Raw genomic sequence first — 23,347 nt, 5'->3', positions numbered from 1 at the left:
TCACACTCAAAGGGACAAATAAGTAACAACCAAGTATACAATTAATGACCATCCAAGTATATTAAGGCTTTTGCTGGCCACCAGGAAATGAAAGGATAATATTACTTTGTTTATTTTCCCAGATATTATTTGGATCACCTAAGATGCAACGCTACACCAATTCTGAAAGAGGAGACTTGTAGAATGAATTGCAGTGAAGTAGCTCTAGAGATTTTCTTTAGCACACCTGTCATCTGCAGAATGGGATAAAGGCCCTATATTTCCCCAAACCAATTTACTGTCAGCTCCCCTTCATCAGTTTCACTTAGTCAATAGGAGAAAACAATGGAGACAAGTACTAGGTAAGAGGCCCATAAAATTAGTGTCCACTTAACAATTAGAAGAGGATAGTTTCCTTTCATACAACCACCATAGTAATTCAAGTCTTCATCATTTCTTGCTGGACTATTACAAAAGTCTCATATTTTGGTCTCCATGACTCTAATTTCTCCCTTCCTCTATTCGTCATCCACACAGATAGCAGATTAACACTCTCATCTTGGGTTCTACCCCATGTCATTCCCCTGATTAAGAAGCTTATGGGGTTCTGGGATAAAATTGAAAATGCTTTATAAAAATATATAGTTAATGTCCTTTAAATTCTTACTCCAAATGATGCTGTCTTTTCTTTAATAAAGCCAAAACAATATACTTACCTTTCCCTCTATTTCTCACCTCCATTTCTTTGTAAAGGCTGTCCCTCTAATTTGCAATGCTCTCCCTCCTCACCTCCATCTTTTGGAATCTGCAACTTCTTTCAAAACTCGGTTCAAGTATTTTGCAGATGAAGAAAAAACATTCCATGAGGCCTTTTTCATCCCTTCTTCATCATTAGTGCTCTTCCCAAACTTCCTTTCCCAATCTGTACTCCTTTCAGCCTCTTCCAAATTACTTAATACTCATTTTCCCTCCATTTTATATGAACCTTCATGTTGCTTCTACCAGTAGAATGTAAGTACTTTGAAGGATGGGGCTAGTTTGGTTTTTGTCTTATATCCCCAGGAATAAGCACAATTTATAGCACAGAGTATACACTTAAAACTTATTGAATTGCTTGATTAGGAGATGATGTGGTCAGTGCTACGGACACCTATGGTGACAAAAATAATATTGGAAGTGTTCTTGACTCCAAGTCTAGAAGTCTATCCAATTTTAAATCTCAAAATACCATACTGTTTATGACCTAGGGAAAGTGTGTAAAACAAATAAACAAAACCTCTTAGCAATTAGATTATATGATTTTGGAGGAAGGACAGATTTATTGCCTGATACTTAACTCAATAAACAATTATAATAATAATACCTTGCATTGCTATTGCATTTTAGTTTTCAAATTTGCTTCATGTATAATTATCTTATTTGATTCTCACACCAGCCTGTGGGGTAGGCAAAAAAAGGAAAACATCATCCTTATAAGACAGAGGAGGAAAATCTAACTCATTGAGATTAAATGGATGTCCATAGTCAGAAGATTAATTTTAAAAAGGCATACTCAATTTAGGATTAAGGAAATCATGATTCAAGTCCTCTGCCACTAACTAGCTAGATGGTGGTAGAAAGTGATGTAACCATTTTAGGACTTTGTTGCCTCATCTGTTAAGTAAGAATCAGATCATTTATTAAGTTGCTTCTAGATCAACCATTCTATAATTTTGTAATGGATCAGGGACTTGGATTTTCTAACTTCTAGCCTAGAGTCTATTGCAAGCCATAGTAGATAGGGTGTTATCTATAATGGGATCCCACAAATCTGGGTTCATCTCTTGCCTCTGGTTTCTAGCTACAGGGCCATGATGAGCAAGTTACTTAGCCTCTCTGAGGTTATAGTTACTTGTAGTTGTCTGACCTGTAAAGTAGGGATATTCCTATCTTCCATATCAGGGTATTGTGAGGCTCAAGGGAATTATTTTTATAGGGCACTTAGCAAACCTTTAATTACTGCATAAATGTCAGTATTTGGCCATCTCTCTAGTTTAGAATTAGAGTGAAATATAGGAAGCTGTCATCATTACAAATCAACTCCTAAAGTTTAAAGGTACTAATGTCAAAAATCAACCTTCTACTACCCAACCATTACCACAGCATTCTAACCCTAAATTAGCAGTTATTTCTGGAAGAGGAAACATTACATGAGAACAAAATTTTATCTGTTTTTCAATTCTCACAGGAAGTCATTCTTAATTCGCTTCTTGTACTCATTTAACTGACTTCTTAGAATAAGAACAGCAATAATAATATAGAAGAATAAAAATGAGAAAAATAAGATTGTGCAATTAAAACAATCACAAGCAATTTAAGCAAGCAATTGATACCATGTGCAAATAAGCAGAATCCAACACATTACAAAGAAGCAATTATATAAGAGAATTTTTAAATAAGATTTTATTTTTCCATAAATATATGTAAAAACTAAAAACCATTTTAACATTTTTTAAGTTTTGAGTTCCAAATTCTATCCCTTCCTTCCTCCCCCACCCTCTCCTGGAGATAGTAAGCAATCCAATATAGGTTATGCATGTGTGAGCATATCAAACATATTTCTGTATTAATCATTTCATACAAAAAAAACTAACTAAAGGAAGGGAGGGAGGGACGGAGGGAGAGAGGGAGAGAGAGAGAGAGAGAGAGAGAGAGAGAGAGAGAGAGAGAAAGAGAGAGAATGCTTCAGTCCTTTCTTTGAAGGTACATAACATTTTCATGAGTCCTTTGGGATTGTTTTGGATCATTATATTGCTAAGTCATTCAGAGTTACTTATTATATTATATTGTTGTTATTGTTTACAATGTTCTGATTCTGCTCACTTCACTCTGTGTCATTTCATGCAAGTCTTTCCAGGTTTTTTCTGAAAACATCCTGCTCGTAATTTCTTATAGCATAAAAATATCATCTAATTTATTCAGCCATTCCACAATTGATGGACATCCTCTCAATTTCCAATTCCTAACCACCACAAAAAGAGCTGCTATAAATATTTTGCACAAATAGGTTCTTTTTCCTTTAAAAAATCTCTTTGGGTTACATACCTAGTAGTGATATTATTAAATCAAAGGGTATGCACAGCTTGGTAGCTCTTTGGACGTAGTTCTAAATTGTTTTCTAGAATGGCTGGATCAATTCAAAACTCCACCAATAAGGCATTAGAGTCCCAGTTTTCCCTTGTCACCTCCAACATTTGTCATTTCCTTTTCTGTCTTATTAGCCAGTCTCATATGTGTGAGATGGTACCTTGGAATTGTTTTCATTTGCATTTCTCTAATCAAGAGTGATTGAGATAATAAATAAGTAGATTTCATAAAAACCTGGAAAGACTTATATGAACTGATGCTGAGTGATGTGAACAGAACCAGGAGAACATTGTATAAGATAACAGCAATATTGTATAATGATCAACTGTAAAAGACTTAGCAATACAATAATTCTCACCAATATTATATATATATATATATACACATACATATATATAGATACATATATATATGTATGATTTTTATCTTGGGGAACAGGGAGGGAAGGGAGGAAGGGAGAAAATTTGGAACTCAAAATCTTACAAAAATGATTGCTGAAAACAAAAAAAATGAAATACTTCAAAAAGTGATTGAGATACTTTTTTTTCAAAAGACTTTTGACCATTTATCAAGTGGGGAATGACTTGGTCTTCATCAGAGATACTTACTATGAAGTTTTCCCCCAGTTTTCTGCTTTCCTTATATAATTTTGGTTGTTTTGGTTTGGTTGTACAAAACCTGTTCAATTTAATATAATTAATATTATCCATTTTATATTTTGTAATTCTCTCTCTATCTCCCCTTATCATAGATCTGACAGGGAGACTATTCTATCCTCCTCTAATTTGTTTGTGGTGTCAGCCTTCATGTTTAAATCATGTACCCATTTTGACCTAATCTTGGTATATGATAGAAACTGTTGATCTATACCTAATTTCTCCCATACTGTTTTCTAGTTTTCCCAGCATTTTTTTGTCGAATACTAAAGTTTTGTTCCAAAACCTTAGATCTTTGGGTTTATTAAACAGTAAATTACTATGGTTATTTACTACAATATATTATGTGCAATCTTTGTAGCTAGCAGCTCAACCAAACCCTCATTCAAAATCTTCATTTGATTGGTTCTTTTTCAGAATTCCTGCAGCTCTGTGGCACAGTGCATAGAGCACCGGGCCTGGAGTCAGGAGGACCTGAGTTCAAATCCGGCCTCAGACATTTAACACTTACTAGCTGTGTGACCCTGGGCAAGTCACTTAACCCCAATGGCCTCACTAAAAAAAAAAAACAAAAAAAAAACCCAGAATTCCTTAGGTAAAGTCAAATGTGCGCAATGAGAATTTGCATAAAATGAGAACTATCTGTATAATCTGAGAGGAATATTTTTAAAAATCTAAAATGTGTGGAATGGGACTTATCTAGGCAACATCGTTCCAAGAGAATTTATAGATGAAACTGACAAGGGGACCAAAAATACATGGGAAATGGAACAGATTGGTCAGTATTCTTTTAGTAACAAATTTTAATAAATGACAATGGACCTATGGCATTTGGATTCTAACTCTTGAGTCCTTGGTGTATTTTTTTTTAGAGATTGTCATTTCAGGAAGTAGTAGGTACCATGGTACAATGGAAAGATTGGTCAATTTCTTTAGAGGACCTGTAATTGAATCCTATTTCTGCCCCTGACAAGCTGTGTGATCTTGTGCAAGACATTTAACCTTTAGGTACCACTGTTTCCTTAGCTATAAAAAAGTACATACAAATAGATTCTCTCTATTATCCTGCTCTTCTTTAAAGGAAATGTATGATTGAAAACAGTTGGACTGGTGATTTAGAAATATTGAAGAGTGTCAGTTATACAGCCTCAGTGCTGCATTGGTTCACATGTTTTAAGGCCTACAGCAGTAATTCTCAAACTTTTTGGTTTCAAAAACTCTTTACACTCTTAAAAAATATTGTGTGCCCCACTAAAGGGCTTTTGTGTTGTGGGTTAAATCCATTAATATTTATCATATTAGAAAATAAAGTATCTCAGTTTTATTAGTTTTTATGAAAAGGGTTTTGAGATTGAGGACTCCCTCAAAGGGACACAGGGACCTCCATGTGTCTCTCGAGCACACTTTGAGAACCACTGACCTAGAGGAAGGCCTAAAGCAGGGCTTCTTAAACTTTTTCCACTCCCTTTTTGACCAAGAATTTTTGACATGAACCCAGTTATATAGGTATGTAAAATAGGTATAGATAACCCTTTACTGTTGCCAAATTTTTCATGACCCCCACATTCAGTTACACAACCCCATGTGGGGTCATGACCCACAATTTAAGAAGTTTCAACCTAGAGGACACTGGCTAAATCCTTCATTGAAGGACCTATGGGAATATTTGGACTGAATTGAATAGGAATAAAAAGCATGGCTAGATAGCATTCCCCATTAATATAGGGAATATTGATATCAATTAGATCATAAGTCCATTTAATATAGTAAAATATGTCTACATTTAAGCCAAATAATATACTCATCTCAATCTTGAAGAACAGATATATTCTTAATTATTGAATCAGTGCAAGAAAAGATCAGGGACAAGGCTAATGGGTTTGATTATACATGCATACCCTGCCTAACACTGTTAATTGCTTCCATAAAATCATGCTGGTCAAAATAATGTAATGGGGCAGTTTGCTCTACTGGAACTAGCCTAGAAATGTTATACATGTTATAGCAGAATGTTACAATGTCATGGTGGTATCCTGGTTATAATATAGGAAGAATGTTATTGTGAAAATATTTTCAGGGTAAGATAATGCTGAGTATCCCTATAAATAATGAAAAATGGCATGTTGAATGGAGAACATAATAAAACTAGAAAAATAGAAAAGCAAATAGATGGAGAAAATGTTCCCATCAAATACATAAGTAAAAATAAATGGTTTTAACTAATAAATTGCATAGGAAACTGAAACAAACCAGCAAGGGTAAAATAGAGTCTCCAGTGGATCTGAATAAACAATTAACAATAAAAGAAAGGTAAATAGGAAATAACTACATCAAAATATCTTTACTATTAATAATTAAAGAAAAAAATTAAAATAGCTAATGAGAATTCTATTTCAATTAACACCATTGCTTTGGACTACTTTATTCAGCACAATGGATTACCATTTTATTGGAAATAATGTCAAATATGAAGACTATGCAAAAATGAGGAAATATCTATATAAAATAACCTTAAATGGGAAAACAAAAGGGGGAGAAGTAAATAAAATTACAAATAATGTAATCTATCTAAATAACCATATGTAAATGAGAATGTATAAGGATCAGAAAAGTTTACAAGATAAATTATTGATAACTTATCATTGATGTTGACATGTTTAAGATTATTTACAATAAAATTGATTAAACACAAAATATTTTTAAATGTTCTTGATTTTTAATTGTTTAAGATGAGTGTGAAGGATCTTATGAAATACCAAAAGCAAGCTTACTGAGAAATCTCTCTAAGTAAATGCAATTAGTATTTTCCAAATTTAGTTCCTTTACGGGAAAAAAAAAAACCTGCCTTTTTGTTTCACTACTAACAACCTTCCCCACAGCTATTTTTTGTTATGAAACTAAATCACAGGAAAAGTGGCTTTTTTATTTTTGAAGGTGAAGTAAAATACTGAGAAAATTTTATTACCTGCAGGTGGTTCACCACATCATATGATAATCTGAAATTTTTAAACAAAAGTTTATATTTGTTATACTACCCAAAAACAATGGGGAATGAACTTATTATTTTTATTCAGGCATTCTAATAGTCAAATAATCTAGCTAACAAGGTCATTTATATAAGCTGTGTCAGGTATTTCTTGGCTTTCTGTTTAATTTAATTGCATTGCACTTTATAAAAGTATGAATAATTATATTATGTGATAAAAGCTAAATTGTTTAAAATAGATGTGATTGAAATATATAAATAAAAAATAAATTTGGTCTGGGCATGCATACCCATTGTTGTGATACCACAATATCATTGGCTCTTCCTTTTACTTACAACTATTACTCATAACTACTTCATAAAATTTCTGATTATTGTTGCATATATTCCATTGAAATAATTTCATGTCCACTTCTTTATATTTTAATTCAATAATATGATTCCTCCTTTTAATGTTAAAATATGGACCAATTCATTGTTAAGAAAAGTAATGTTTATAATAAATGAGATAAGAAGTATCAGTCAATAAACATTTATAACATGCTTACTATGTTCCATATATTGTGGTATGTGTCAGGGATATAATTTTTTTTAAAAATCAAATTTTAAATTTAAAAAAAAATTAAGTCTTTCTTCTCAAGGAACTCACAATCTAACAGAGAAAGAAAATACACAAAAAGAAACTGAAGAACTAGAGGTGGGGGAAGAAAGTACCCAGCACCATGGTGTGGTGAAATCCAACTCAAGAACAACTCGTGAAAAATGAAGTGTTGACTGGTCTGGCAACTTTCTTTAAATAGAAACTTTGGGAGAATTCTTTGTTATATCTTCTAGCTCTTCAATCAGAGGGGACTGGTGAAATATGAGTACCAAAGTTGATACAATCTCACAAGATGATGAGTTCCCTGCTGATGAAATTACTTGGAGGAAGATTATGATAGAATTCAGCCCAAGAAGTGCACCTTGTGGAAAATATATCACAACATTGTTAAGGGCTAAAATTCTAGCTAGTCTGTCTAAAATATCTAATGAGTGGTCGCCAATAAATTATAAGCTTTAGCAAGAGTTAGACTTTTAAGCATTTATTAAGGAGAATAAGAATTTGGTAAAGAGAGAGAGAAAAGCCTAGATTCCTATCTATTAAAGGGAGAGTGCATTTCTAGCTCCCCTCTCCACCAGCATCCTCAGGAAAGAGCGCGAGACCGAGCGCCAGTCTCTTCCTTCCTCCTCCCACTAGCCCGCATCACTTTCTGACACCAAAAAAAAAGACTCCTGGTCTTGCCCTCAAAGACCTTGGCTTCATGGGCGGAATTCTTCTACAGTAAGTCTCCATCAGGTGGCGTCATTCCAATCATTACAACATGATAACATCACTTCTAAGTGAAAAACATAAATAAAAATAATATTGCCAATACTTCTACTATGTAATAAATGCATTGCATCATAGAATAAACCTGGTAATGGCCAAGAGAAACATTCTATGTCTTACTTCAGGACTACATAGTTTCTATTTAAAGCCATCAAAAATTCCATCTGATGACTGGTCTGTTTTATATACACACAGATGTGCACACATGCATGAATGCATACATGTATACATATGTGTATTTATATGTATATGTGTGTCTGTACAGACACACATACATACACATACACATAGAGTGGGCCAAAAGTCACAAAGGGGTTTCAATATTTAATAACTATTTTATTTTTGTTTTTAATTTATAAATCCATAGCATAATATATAGTATATATAGGAAAGGAATTTACATAATGTGTGAAAAATCAAATTTCATAAATGACAAAATTAAAGGAAAATATTTTTCAAAAATTTATTAGAACATTGTGACTTTTGGCCCACCTTGTATATTAGGATGTCAGTCTTCATTGCCTAGATTTCCTTATTAGACCATATTAAGCAAAGTTCGTAGGGAAAAATAGTTAATAAACAAAAAAGTATTCAATATGTTTGGCATGAAAACTATAGGTAATTAGAATATAGCTCATCAAAGAAAATTGAATTTTTGTTTACTGTTATTTATTCTCCTCCAGTGATTCTGCAAACAAAGGTCACATTGTTCTAGCACTTGTGAGATTCCACAGTTTGTATTCCATAACATATAATGAAATAATCCCTACATATTGAGAGATTATATTCTAGTTGAGAAGAGATATACGTGTGTGCGCATGTATGTGTGAGATTTAAAATTGGATACTGAGCATTAACCTCCCCTTCCTAACCTTTTCCTTAATTTATCTCCCAGACTAGTAAATGGAAGAAACCTCTGGTCTATAGTTAGAGCTTTTATTGTGTGGTAGTTACCAGGTGATGTTGATTAGAGGGATAGGAAAGTAGAAATGCAAAACAAATAGTCTTAAGTCTAAGCTTAGTCTATATTCTGTATAAAATTCACCAAAAGCCCAAAGCCACCTTTGGGGGGAGAGAGAGAGAGAGCCAAGCACGTGATACTAACGGCAAGCCAGGACGCGTCCAACTCCGGTCAGCATCTATCTGTGTGTCGCGCCAATCATCAGACCAGGAGAGCAGGCCAGAGATCCCACTTCCGTTCTCTCCTTGCCTTTTAAGCTCGCACCCCAGAAGTGGAGTTCTTAGCAGCCGGGCTGACATGCGTAGCCCACGCATGGTCATTGGTCTCCTCCCTGAAAGGGTCCTTTAAAAACTGGCATCTTTCTATATTCACTAACCGACTGTTAAAAAACTTTTTACCACATATGTGTCCTAGTTCATATAAATATGCATGATATATTTATCTAAAATTTACAGTATAGATAATATACAGATATATAGTATAAATAAAATTATAAAGACAATAAATACAAATAGCTGCAAAGTAGTTTAAATACAAAGTTATTTAGGAGGGAGGTCACTAGCATTTGAGTTATTAGCAAAACATCTAGAAGGTGATGCTTGTATTGTTCCTAGAAGGGAAAGATGGAATGTATGAGGTGGAAAGGAGCAGGAGTGTAGGTCAGGCATGGGGAGCTTAAAATGTCTTGTGTTGAACTATTTTGCATAGTCAAATTTTTAGCAAAGAAAAATCTACTTTTATATGTCATGCTTATTTGTCTGAACAAAAATAAATATTATATCCTTATCCTTTCCCCCCTCTTTTCTTTCCAGAACTTTATTTTTCTAATTACATATAGTTTTCAATATTCACTTTTATGAGATTTTGAATTCCACCTTTTTCTCCCACCCTCCCTTCCCGCCCCCCTTCAAAAACAGCAAGCAATCTGATATAGGTTATATATTACAATCATGTTAAACATATTTCCAAATTAGTCATGTTGTAAGAGAAGAATCAGAACAAAAGGAAAAAACAAACAAAAATAAAACAGAAGAAACAACCACAGCAATAACAAAAAGCAACAACAAAAGTGAAAAGAGTATGCTTCAATCTGCTTTCAGAGTCCATAGTTGTTTTTCTATATATGGAGAACATTTTCATTATGAGTCTTTTGGCATTGTCTTGGATCACTGTATTGCTGAGAAGAGCTAAGTCTATCACAACTGATTATCACAAAATGTTGTTGATAGCTGTATACAATGTTCTATTGGTTCTGTTCATTTCACTCAGCATCAATTCATATAAGTCTTTCCAAGTTTTCCTGAAATCTGCCTGCTTATCATTTACAACACAACAATATTCCATTACATTCATATACCACATCTTGTTTATCCATTCCCCAAATGATGGACATTTCCTCAGTTTCCCATTCTTTGCCACCACAAAAAAGCAGCTATAAATATTTTTGTATATGTGGGTCCTTTCCCCATTTTTATGATCTCTTTGGGATATAGACCTAGTAGTGGTATTGCTGGATCAAAGGATATGCAGTTTTATAGACTTTGGGGCATTTTTCCAAATTGCTCTCCAGAATTGTTGAATCAGTTCACAACTCCACCAACAGTGCATTAGTTGTTCCAATTTTCCCACATCTCCTTTAACATTTATCATTTTCCTTTTTTGTCATATTAGCCAATTGGATAGGTGCAAAGTGGTACCTCAGTGTAGTTTTCATTTTCATTTCTCTAATGAGTAGTGATTGAAGACATTTTTTCATATGGCTTTAATTTCTTCATCTGAAAACTGCCTGTTCATATCCTTTGATGATTTCTCAATTGGGGAAATGATTTGGATTCTTCTATATTTTATTCACTTCTTTATATATTTTAGATATGAGGCTTTTATCAGAAACACTGGCTGTAAAAATTGTTTCCGAGTTTTCTACTTTCCTTCTGATCTTGTTTGCAGTGGTTTTGTTTGTGCAAAAACTTTTTCAAATTTACTGTAATAAAAATAATCCATTTTTCATTTCATAATGTTCTCTATCTCATCTTTGATCATGGTTTATAATTTTAAAAGAAAAAAAATTTAAGGATAGTATCATAACCAAGTATAATGAAGTGATTAACAGAAGTTAGGAGATTATTCAAGGATAACAATTAAAAGACAAATTTTGAAAACATTTAGTGCTCAATCTGCATCACATAATTCAAAAATATGATGCTTTAATGGCAAAGCATTACAACAATTTCCTTAAAATGAAACCTAAGTTATCACATCCAAAACGATTTAATTGTGTCCTTGTACAATGTGGTATAACAAAATATTTTCTCAACTAAATGGGGAAAGTACCTCAATAATAACAACACTACTGACCTTGGACACTATAAATCAACATCCATTGTGATATAGTATTATGACAATGAAAAACAGTCCATTTGAATATTATGTGTATGTTTAGATACAATTAACCATCGATACTTAGTCTATATTGATCAGTTAAATAGAATCCTTAATACTCTTTTTCTTAAAATAAAATGTTACTGACACCTTTTGTTTTTTACATCACCAACCCTCCCGCCCTTCCACAATCTCTCTGACACTGAGTATTCCCATTTTTACCTTTTTACTATATGTTGTTTGTTATATGAAACCTCAGGGATTTCGATTTTGATTTTTTTTATTTATGGTGATTTGAAGCATTCTTTCACATAGCTGTTAAAAGCTGGCTTTTCTTCTTTTGTGAAATACTTGTCCCTATCCTTTGACCACTTTTTAATGATGGCTTTTGGATAGATAGATAAATAATAGATACATGGATGGATGGATGGATAGATGGATTATAGCAGGTAGATAGGCAGATATTTATATATGTGTGTGTGTGTGTGTGTGTGCATGTAAGAACTGTATATACAAATGCATGCACATATAAACATATATAAGTATAGTTTTAAATGTGTGTACACATATGTGTGCATATAGGCATAGATGTGTAATATATATTAGCAATTTATGTGTCTTGATATCAAACTCTTAGAAATGTCATGCAAAGATTTCTTTCCCATTTGATTGTTTTCATTCTTACCCAAGACAGGATCAATTTATTTCTGCAGAAGCTTTTCATTTTCAGGTAATTAAACTTATCTGTTTTATCTTTTATAATCATTTCTATCCATTCTTTGGTTAAGAATACATTTCCGTTTGTTGCTGGGGGAAAAAAAGGAATACATTTCCTACCTATACCTGTGAGAAGTATATCATCTACTTCTCTTCTGATTATTATGGTATCGTTATTATAGAAGTCATATGTTCATTTTAGAATTTATTGTGGAATATGCCATAAGGTATTAGTCTAAGCCAAATTTCTTCCAGACTGCTTTCTAGTTTGCCCAGTAGTATTTTTTGTAAGAAATTTTGTCCTGTGTAATTTATGTTTTCTATTTTATCAAGCACTGGGTTTTTGAGTTCTATTGTTTCTGATTCTCCTTTATTCTGTTCTATTCATCTGCCTTTCTTTTTAAACAAGCTCAAATTATTTTGGTGACTTCTATTTTATAATATAATTTGAGTTCTGGAAGTAGAATTACCTTATTTCTTCCTACCTCTTTTCATTATTTTCCTTGATGGTCTAGATTTTTTGTTTCTCCAGAAGAATTTTATTCTTGTTCTATAAAGTTCCATAAAATATCCCTTATATAATTTCATTGGTATATCAGGAAAACTACAAATTAATTCTAATAGTAATTTCATTTTTATTAAATTGGCATGGCCCAGCCATGAGCTCTGAATATTCCTCCAGTGATTTATGTCAATCTTTATTTCTTTAATGAGCACTTTGTTTTTGAATCTATATTAATTTTTTGTGCTTTGATAGTTTGATTTCCAAATATTTCTTGCATTTTCTAGTTACTGTGAAGGATAATTCCCTTTCTTTTATTGCCTCTTGAATTTTGTTATTAGTATATTGTGTAACAACCCCTGGCAAAGGACTGGATGGCCATGAAAGCTTCCAGGATTTGTAGTTTCCCCAGCTTGAGAGGAGAGGAAACTCAACCCTAAGGTTTAGGACCATCTACAGGATTTACTCTTCCCAATTTATAGAAGAGGAAACTGGGGCTCAGAAGGGAAGCAATTTGCTCATAGTGTCATGTCTAATTGATATGGGTTAGATTTGTTACCCAGGTACTCCGGACTCTAGTATGGTTTAACCATATTGCCTCTAATAACATACTTTATTTCACTCTTCTCCCCACAGGTAGGATTATTAGGTCTATTTTTCCGGGAGCAAACTGAAGTTCATAGATGACTTATCCTAGGTCTTATAGCTGGAAAGTAGTGGAGCCTAGGACTTCTGATTGCTAATCCAATTATTTTGTACTAATAATAAATTACACTTTCATTTCATATTTTTCTTTACAAATCACTTTCCTCACAGTGACACAACTTTATGAGTTGGTCTAAGCATTATCTTTAGTTAAAAACAGGTATAGGCCCCTCCGCCGCCTCCTCTGCCAGCTCGGGACCTCGCTTGGCCGAGCTCCCCTTCTGGCTCCGCCAGACCAGACTGTGTGAGCTTGCCCCTGGCCCGCAGTGCCGGCAGCCCTCGGCCATGAACCTCTTTTGATTCCTGGGGGACCTCTCCCACTCCTGCATCAGGATCTCGTGGAAGAGACAGATTCTGTTCGCAGTGGTCTTCACTGCCCGCTACCTAGACCTGTTCACCAATCACATCTCTCTCTACAGCACCTCTATGAAGGTGGTCTAAGTCACCTGCTCCTTCACCACTGTCTGGATGATCTATAGCAAGTTTAAGGCCACGTGACAGCAACCATGACACCTTCCTAGTGGAGTTTCTTGTGGTCCTCACAGCCATCTTGGCTTTTTTGTTCAACCATGACTTCACCCCACTGGAGTTCCTTGGGACCGTCTCCCTTTGTCTGTGTCTGTATCTGTGTCTGAGTCTGTGGCCATCCTGCCAAAGCTGTTCATGGTGACCAAGGAGAGTGAAGCAGAGTCCATCACCAGCCATTAGCTGTTTGCCCTGGGCGTTTACAGAACACTCTACCTGTTTTATTGGATCTGACGCTACCAGTTTGAAGGCTTCTTTGACCTCATTGCCATTGTGGCTGGCCGGTGCAGACTGTTCTGTACTGTGAATTCTTCTCCCTCTACATCACCAAAGTCTTAAAGGGGAAGAAGTTAAGCCTGCCTGTATAGTGGAGGCTCCCAAGGGCATCTCCGCCGCAGGAGTAGCAATGGCAGAGGAGACAGGCCACATTAGTATGGGTGGGGTGGTGTAGAGCAGGGAGGCCCAGGACCTGCCCAGCCCAAGGGCCGCCCTACTCTGCTCCCTAGGTCTGCGGGGGAGGGGGGAAGGGAGGAGAGCATGGGGCCTCCCAGCCTTGGGGAGCAAGTGTTTTGCCTTTTAGAGAAACAAAGACAAAATCTTTTTTGAGTCGGTTGGGGTTTAGATAACTCCCTGCTTTTCCTTCTGTCATCTTGTCAGCCTCCGGACACCAGTGTTTTTATAAACTGTCTGGGGGAGGAGGGGGATGGGGCGCCCTCCACCTGAGCTTCACCTTCCCTGCTGTCTGCTTCCTCCTCCCTCCAGATTTTGCCAAACACTCAGCCTCTTCCAAAAGGACCTGGTCCTCTGGCTTTTTTTCTGGAGAATAGGAGGGGCTGGTGGGGTGATGCTCCATCTCTGTCTTTTATAGCTTTGGGGGGTTTTTTTGTTTGTTTGGGGGGGGTTGTTGTTGTTTGATTGGTTGTTTGGTTTTTGGTGGGGCAATGAGGGTTAAGTGACTTGCGCAGGGTCACAGAGCTAGTAAGTGTCAAGTCTCTGAGGCCAGATTTGAACTCAGGTCCTCCTGAATCCAGGGCTGGTGCTTTATCCACTGCACCACCTAGCTACCCCCTTTTATAGCTTTTTTTGTCAGTTTTTTTTTTTTTGTCCAGGGGTTTGGGGAGGGAGGGAAGGGGCCATGCCCCATTTTTGTACAGAATTGATGGTTAACTCCTTGTTCACTTGAAATAAAGACAAAAATGAACTTCAAAACAAACAGAAAAACAGGTATAAATACATGTCCCTACTTAACACAGAGAGCAAGCATAAAAACTTGAGTTTTGAAGCCAATCTCTGGACTATGAGTCAGTCAGTCAATCAGTCAAGCATTTATTAAGCACTTACTCTGGGGCAGATAATGTTCTAAATGGTGGGGATAAAAAAAAAAGCCAAAAACATAGTCCCCACCCGCTAGAGGTTCACTTCTAATGGGGGAATCCTATGCTCCTGTCATTATATTATACTGATGTCTATTTTCATTGTATGGAATTTATCTGGGCACTGCCTGATGAAGATGATGAGCTTAAAGGGTGGCAAGCCTTTCTTTGGTACTTTTTATCCTCTGTTGTAGGAGGAGCCATCTCTTTGTACTAGACTAAAAATGAGAGCTGACATACTCTCTTAGTTTTTTTGCCTTTTTCCTTTCCCTGCTATAGTTCTATGGGTCTGTCTCTATCTGTCTCTGTCTCCCTGTCTGTCTCTCTCGGCATGCTTTGAAATAATGAGAAAAGCACTGTTTTCCTATCCTAGGTTTTATTCCTTGGACCTTTATTAAACTTGTTGATTCTTAATGTAGGCTTTGACTCATTTAATAAGAGACTTGGGACTCCATTAAGTCTTTAATTACATTATCATCTAAATTCATTTATAAAGTGCATAGAGACCCGTGAAAGACTGGACACAAAAGCTCTCCATTTGCTCTCATGTCACCAACAGAATGAATTCTGTTTCTCTCTAGAATTCAGTGCAACTAGTAATTAGGCAGGAAAGAAAAGGAAGCAATTTAAATATATTACTCATAAGAGTTCCAGACACTTATGGCCAATTTCCCGCCTGGCTTTTTGGCTTCAACTGGGCCTTTTTCAAAAGACATTCCAAATTGTGAATTGTCCTCTCAATAATCACTCATGACTCTATGTTTAACTTATTGAATGAAAACCTCCCTGAGCCTCTTCACTGGGAATGATCTCTCCATCATTTAAGCACCATGTTGCTTGTACATTTCTTATAGCAAGAAGCAGTGTGTGCAGTAGAAATGGCACTAGTCTAAGAGTAAGGAAATTTAGAGTTTTCATCATGCCTCCATGGATTTCCAGACACGTGCACTTGGGCTAGTCAGTTTTCTCCTCACATGTAAAATGAAGTGGGCTGTCTAGATGATTTCTAATGTCTCTTATGCCTCTAAATCTACGATCTTATGATAATTAAAATAAGGGAATTGGACTAAATATTCTTCAGGATTCCTTAGAGCTCTAAAATGATGACTCTCTAATGTACTTGTCTTATTGTCATCCCCCCCCCCAACATTTTCTTGTAAGGTCCTTGAGGGAAAAGATAGAGTTTTATATATCCTTTTTTTTTAACTCTTTGAGCATTTATCATAATACCTTCCACATAACAGCATTAGCATAAGGACTAGACTTTTGATTTCACTGGGATGAGAACCTCCAGAAGGTAAAAACTCCTTCTACCAATGCTGAGCAACATTGTCTCTGAAACTTATACTGCAGTCTAAGACAATTATCTAGGAAATAAAGAAGCCAAGTTCCTCTCTTTGGGTCACACAGCTGCTATGATACAAAAGCTTTTCTTAAGCATAGGTCTTTTTGATTCCAGGACCAGTTTTCTACCTACCTCACTGTGCTGCCTTAACTGTATATCCCAGTATACCCCAGGTTCTGGGGTAAAACAATGCCTGACCCTTATTTTCTTTCCTGCTAATCTAGCAGGAGTATGCCACTCCATCATTGTCTAATCTGTCTCAGGGTTTTGAAAGGAATTTTTCAGTCATTAAAAAAAATTATCTGTCCCATTGCCTGAACAACCATGAAATTATACTTATTGGAAATTAGAGTATTTTTTTTCTATTGAGTATTACTGACTTCGGGGCAAGGAATTTTGGATGAAATTAATAAAAAAGCAACTTTGTTGAAGGTTTTGTTTTGGGAAATAAATTGAAAATACTCAGTCGAGTATATTTAATTTTTAAATAGCATACTATAACATTTCATAAAAGAAAATGTAAAGAAAAATTATTGAAAGTTTAGGAGCAGAGTTTTAGAGAAGAGACAGAAAGAAAAGAGGGGAAAACTGATGAGAAATAAAAACTTGGGAAGATAAATACAAAGTAAGGATGAAAGGGAGAGAAAATAGGTGAGAAGAGATTAATAACAGAGGAAGAAAGGGGGTTTGAAATGGAGGCTGAGAGAAATATGAAGATAGGACACAGCCTCAGGTTCTGAGATAATGGTGTGAGTCAAGTCAAATGACTTTTTGTTCACTTGGACTGTGCTCAGACTGAATAATCATCTATCATCCATTTTTCCCCAGCAAAGCAACCATTACTCCCAGCTCTTCAACTGTTCTAAGGAAATCTTCAGTCATATCTGAAAGGAATAATCATAATAACCCCCCCACACACACACACACACAGGAGGTAATTATGAGGAAACAGGGTACTTGTCAAAAACCGAAGAAAGCATCAAACTTGGCCCTAAGGGGATATCTTCCCTCTCCCTAAAAACATCTTGCCACATCCTACAGTAGTGGTTCCCAGCCTATAGAAGCCATACCACCAAGGGTACAGGTAGCTTGCCAAAGGAATATGGAGAATATTTGCTATGTAACCATATTATCCTATTGAAATATTCTAGAAGCAGTAGTTAGTGGAGAGATTGGGAGGGTTATCCACTGAATAAAATTTTCTCAAATATTAATCTATTTTATTTAATTTCTTACATGTATATGCATAGTAAATTCTAGAATTTATTTCCTTTCATATTGATTTGGTAACAGTACAAGAAGCTTTAACAAATTTTGAGGTGTACAAAAATCCAAAAAAGTTTGAGAACTTCCAATGTGTGCTGGTAAATGGTTTAACAACTGGATGCACACACTTTTAAGTTTAATCTGCATTATTAACATGGGGGGGAGGGGAAGGGATGGAGTTAAGTGCACAATGGATAGAGTGCTGAACCTGACATCAGAAAGACCTAAATTCAAATCTGACCTCAGAAACTTATTAGCTGTGTGACTCCAAAGAAGAAACTAAACCCTGTTTCCCTCAGTTTCCTCATTTGTAAAATGAGCTTGAGGACATGGCAAAGCACTCCAGTATCTTTGCCAAGAAAACCCCAAATGGAGTCACAAAGAGTTGGCCACAACTAAAATGACTGAACAATATTAAATTTTTTCCATCACTTTCTAGACAATCAACAAAACAATAAATTGAACCTTGATTTGTAATCTATTTCTAAGGTGTTAATGCTCACACTGAAAATTTAACAATCTTCTCTTGTGAACCAGTTTAAACTGGCTCCAGCACACCCCTGACCTTTGTCCTGAAACACTAATATCCATCTAAATCTCAAAGTTCCAGAAGGCAGTCAATTCCATGATCTACTGACCCAGGGTTTATCCCCCATTCACTGAAAATCATTTATGTTTCTTATTTCTTATATCACATTTTAACTGAGCTTTATCCCAAAGAACTAAAAACTTTGCAGACAAATATCTGTGTTAAGTCTAGAAAGATCTTACCATCATCAATCCATCCCACAGAAAATGAAATACAAAGGGAAAGTAAATGATTTTTGTTCACCTGATCCTCCCAATTCCCAGTTTCAGTTATTGTAATATCTAGAAACCCTGGTCTCAATATCAAACTTTCCAATAAAACTTTCCAAAAAGGTAATTTAAGTACCACGTCAGCAGAATTTCATGGCTTGAGTAGTAAAAAGTAAATTTATGAAAATTATGTAGTTCATCAGGTTTCATTTACTGACCCTTCAGACTACCTCTGACTCCCTATATTGGAAACTGAGACCTAAATTTAACACAGACATAAGTTTTTCTTTGCTTAAATCAATAGGCCCAGACAAAGAAGAGAATTAAGCAGTCAAAAACTGAACAGAATATAAAGGAATATTAAAGCAGAATTAACTGTACTTGCTAAGGTCTACACTTGCCTTTCTACCTTCCACACTAACACCCCAAAGAGATGCAGCCTTTCCAAACTCCCAAGTCTGGTGGTGAATTTATGAACTCAGTGTATTTCTCCAGCCAGAATTGTATTCCCTGAAATGCATCAAACAGGGCTAAAGATGAGAGAAAAGTTTAGCCTGTATCCAGGAACCCATACTTCCCCTTAAATTGCTCTACCTATACCAATTCTGGAACTCAAATGCCTGCATTTCCTAATGGCACTGTCCCACAGATGCTATCATGGCCCATCATCAACATTACAATTCTGGCTTCTCTCAGATCTTCTCCATCAACTTAACAGAAACCAAAAATACTTAACTCTAATCATATTATCAAGAACTGGACAAAAATAGTCTTCAGTCTTAGAGGTGAAACTTTTCTACAATTATCCCAATTTCTCCTCTCTCTTTCCCATCCATGGTCAGAAATCTCTCCCTCCCTAACAAAGAAGTGGGGAATGGACTGTTCTCAGGTAAATCGCACCTTTGGCTACAATGATAATAACTCATGTTTAATACAGTACTTTATGCTTTATAACTGGGGAGAAACTCTAGGGAAAAGTTGAAAGAGTGGATGATCGTGTTGAACAATTTTATGAACTTATAAGTAGTTGAGCCTTTGTGTTGTCTTTATCTTTTTCTCTTCCTACAGACATGCCCATTGGCACCTTGTTTAAAGGACAAAAAATAACTCCTAATTAACTCTCAGTGACTATGGATGCCTGAAGATTTATTGTTTGATTTGAAGCCAACCCTTGGCACTTCTGGGGGGATGCATTTCGGTGACTGGAGCTGTTTAAAGATGACTTGGCTAGCTAATACTCTTTGTAGAATGAACTCTGCTGGTGAGACAATTGTTTGTCTAGGTCTATAAAAGTGAAACAACAGAACTGCTCAGAATTTTTACCTTCCTTTCACCTTTTACCTTCTACCTTCCAGAGTATAACAAATAGGGAGTCCTTTCCCTACCCCTACCCCTGCTATAGCTGTTGATGTCTGCCTTGGAACAGACATACATGGGAACTGCATTTGCTTACTTATGAGGTTTGAGAGGCATGTTCTTGGCTATTTGTACCTTTCTTATTCTCTAAGTAAAGGTCAGAGAACAGAAACTTCAGAGTGGACTTTATGGGCCCAAAAGATAGTAATGGTAGGGGAATATCTTGATGGGGCACTATATGAGCTATGTGTCATCCTATAATTTCTACCTTCCAGCTAGAGGGGGGATATCTGGGGAGTAGCATGATTGCAGAATCTTGTCTTCTATCCAGAGAAGGAATAATTCTTGTGCTGTGCCAGCCTTGGAGGTGGCCTTAAGAGTAACCCCAAGTATGACAGGTGGGAGAAAAGGTCTTCTGATCTTCTTTATGGAGAAGGAACATTTCCTGGGCTGTGGGCCTTCTAGAGTAAAAAGAGGACCACCCACATTCACGGTCCTTGTAAGTAGAAAAATAGTGGGGGATGACTAAATCCATAGTGTGTGGGGCCATAAGATTCTGGCTTTGTTTCTGATTATTATAGTAGTTTTTGGACAATGAAGCTTTGATGGGATGTGGGTCGCTGATTTAGGAATACCAAAGTATATTTCCCTTCTGGAAGGAGTCCAAACCATGGGGTAGCAAAATATACAAGAGAGGGAGGGAGAGAGAGAAGGAAAGGAAGGGAAGAAGGAGATGTAGAAGGAATATTTGGGTGTTGCTGGGAATGCCATGTTCAATTCCTTAAGGGAACCACACCATGGGGTGGTACTGAATTTAGAAGACTTTAGAACCCCATGTAAAAGCAGGACAACTGGAGAACTGTGCCTCTTTTCAGGGGCTATTTTATATGTTTTAACTGCATTTTTATGGCCTGTTTCCAATGCTTTTTGTTTTCTGCATTTTCGGAAAGGTGCAATCACTTTATTAGGTACCATTTGCTATGTACCTTGAAGGATCGCACAGGTGCTAAAAAACTAGCATGAGCTTTATTCAGAGATTTCTCAGAGCATCTCCATCTACTCTCTGGGTGGAGATATCATGACCAGACAAGAAACTAACATTTTTATTTAGTTCACAAGTTTGAACCTGTCTTTGGGGGCCTAAAACATGTGTGTTCTGGATCATAGGTTACATTAAAATAACCTAATACACATGCTTCAATACAGATGGTATCTTCACTGAACAAGGAGCATATTGTGATATTCCTAGCCTTCATTCATGTTTACTTTATCTTCAGTGTTTTTCCCTTCCTCCCAACCTATTTAAATCCTTCTCATCCTTCCAGGCCCAGACAAAGTTCTGTCTTATCCATGAAACTTTCTCTGACTATTCTACCCTGTAGTCCCCATTTTCTGAACCATTTCTTCATCCCTGGAATGAAATATTTGGTAGATGGAATTTTAAGTCCTTGCCCCTTCCACCTCTAAATCTATGTTACTATGATTTTCTATACAAGAGCAAATATGTCCCTTATGATATAGCACTTAAATACTATCTTGGGCATTGGTCTAGTTGTTTTATTTCTATTAGACTTGTGTCCTCACCTTCTATGTAAACTTCTCCAATCCTCCACAGTGACTAGGAGGGAGCCAGATATGGATATATGATGAAGATACTCAATCGATATAATAATAGAATTTGGAAACCTGAAAAGACTTTCAGATCACTTATTCCAGTATCTTCTCCCAACTCCTTTGAGAGAAAGTGTGGAATATACTATGGAGGTAAAAGTCCTGCACTAATTCACCTGGATCAAACTCACATTAACATATCTGCAGAGTGACTCTGAGTTGTTGGCCACATTTACTTGTAAAAGGAAAGAATGTGGGCCAGGAGAGTGGAAAACAAGGACATTACCCTCTCAGTTTAGCTTTTATGCTGGCTTAGATTTACACATACCAGAGGATGCTGGGACTAAAATCAATTTCCTATCTCAGCTGTAACTCAGCAGGTCTGAGGTTTCTTTAGTAGAGCCCCTTGAAATGGTTTTGGTGGCACATAATCCCCACAAGGAATTAAATGAGAGTTAAAAAGGAACTTTCCAAAGTAGATTTCCATCAATTTGAAAATGGCTAAAAAAATGTGATACATGAATATAATAGGTTATTACTGTACAACAAGGAACTGTGAATATAAGTAATATGGAGAGGCATGCAAAGATTCATATAAGCTGATACAAAGTGAAGTAGATAGAGCCAGGAAAACAAACTATACAATGACTACAACAATGCAAATGGAAAGAACAACACAAACAAATTGAAATCTGTGTAGTTATAATTATCAAAGTCAGCCTTCCACAAGAGAAGATGTGTCTTTTTGTAGGCATGGTAGCCTTTCACTATGAATGTTGAATAGAGTTAGATTTACCCAAGATATTGGTTAGTTTTGTTGAATTCTCTTCTCTTCTCCCTCTCATCTTTTCTTTGTTACAATAGATCACTCTTTAATAGAGGAAGGATATATTTGAAAATCAAGGTGATACAAAAACAAAAGATATCAATAAAAAGGAAAAATAATTTCCTATCTTGTCAGAAAGTTTCTGTGACAACTTTGATTCAACCCATAATGAATTTAAAGAATGGGTTTTTAAGTTAATCTGAGAGCACTTTACCTGGCTTCTGTTTGGCTGGTCCTTGGCCAGTGTGATGACTCATAAACTTGACAGTGACTAAAGAACAGTTGGACACTTACTAGCTGTGTGACCCTGGGCAAGTTACTTTGCCTCAGTTTCCTCATCTGTATAATAAGCTGAAGAAGGAAATGGCAAAGCACTCTAGTATCTATGCCAAGAAAACCACAAATGAGTTCATGAAGAGTTAGACACGATTGAAAAAAAATGACTGAACTTTAAAGGTTAAACTGTCTTTACCAAAGAGAGACTTTCTAGTCATTTTGCTCCAGGAACCAACAGTGAAAGGACCAAGTAGAACACCCTTAAGATATAGCACCTTAGCTGAAGAGTATCTCAGTATGTGATAACTGCAGAAATTATCCAACAGAGAGAGATACTAGTAGCAGGGAACAGCAGAGATGTGACTTGGTGACTGGCAGAGAGTATCAATAACACAGAACCAGGCAGGAAGTGAGCTTCACAGAGCAGTGAATGGCATCACCTGTAGTCACAGGTACATCAGAAGTTATTAGTTGGCCCTACCTACTTGCTCCCTATGTGTGTACCTGTCTACATGTATGGTCTCTACACATACCCTATATTTCCATATATGTGCCATTCTCACATAGAATGTCACATAAGAGACACATGGG

The 23,347-nt window shown here is 36.1% G+C and overlaps 1 pseudogene; it reads left to right on the top strand.

Annotated features, from left to right (window-relative positions):
- LOC122738378 overlaps nt 1-14,273 on the top strand; it is a 94,565-nt pseudogene extending 80,292 nt beyond the window's left edge.
- The last annotated feature ends 9,074 nt before the right edge of the window (nt 14,274-23,347 follow it).

The sequence above is a fragment of the Dromiciops gliroides genome, chromosome 2, assembly GCF_019393635.1.
Source record: "Dromiciops gliroides isolate mDroGli1 chromosome 2, mDroGli1.pri, whole genome shotgun sequence".
Classification (NCBI taxonomy): Eukaryota; Metazoa; Chordata; class Mammalia; order Microbiotheria; family Microbiotheriidae; genus Dromiciops; species Dromiciops gliroides.
Note: the sequence above shows the minus strand (reverse complement) of the source record. Positions and strands in the feature narration are given on the sequence as shown.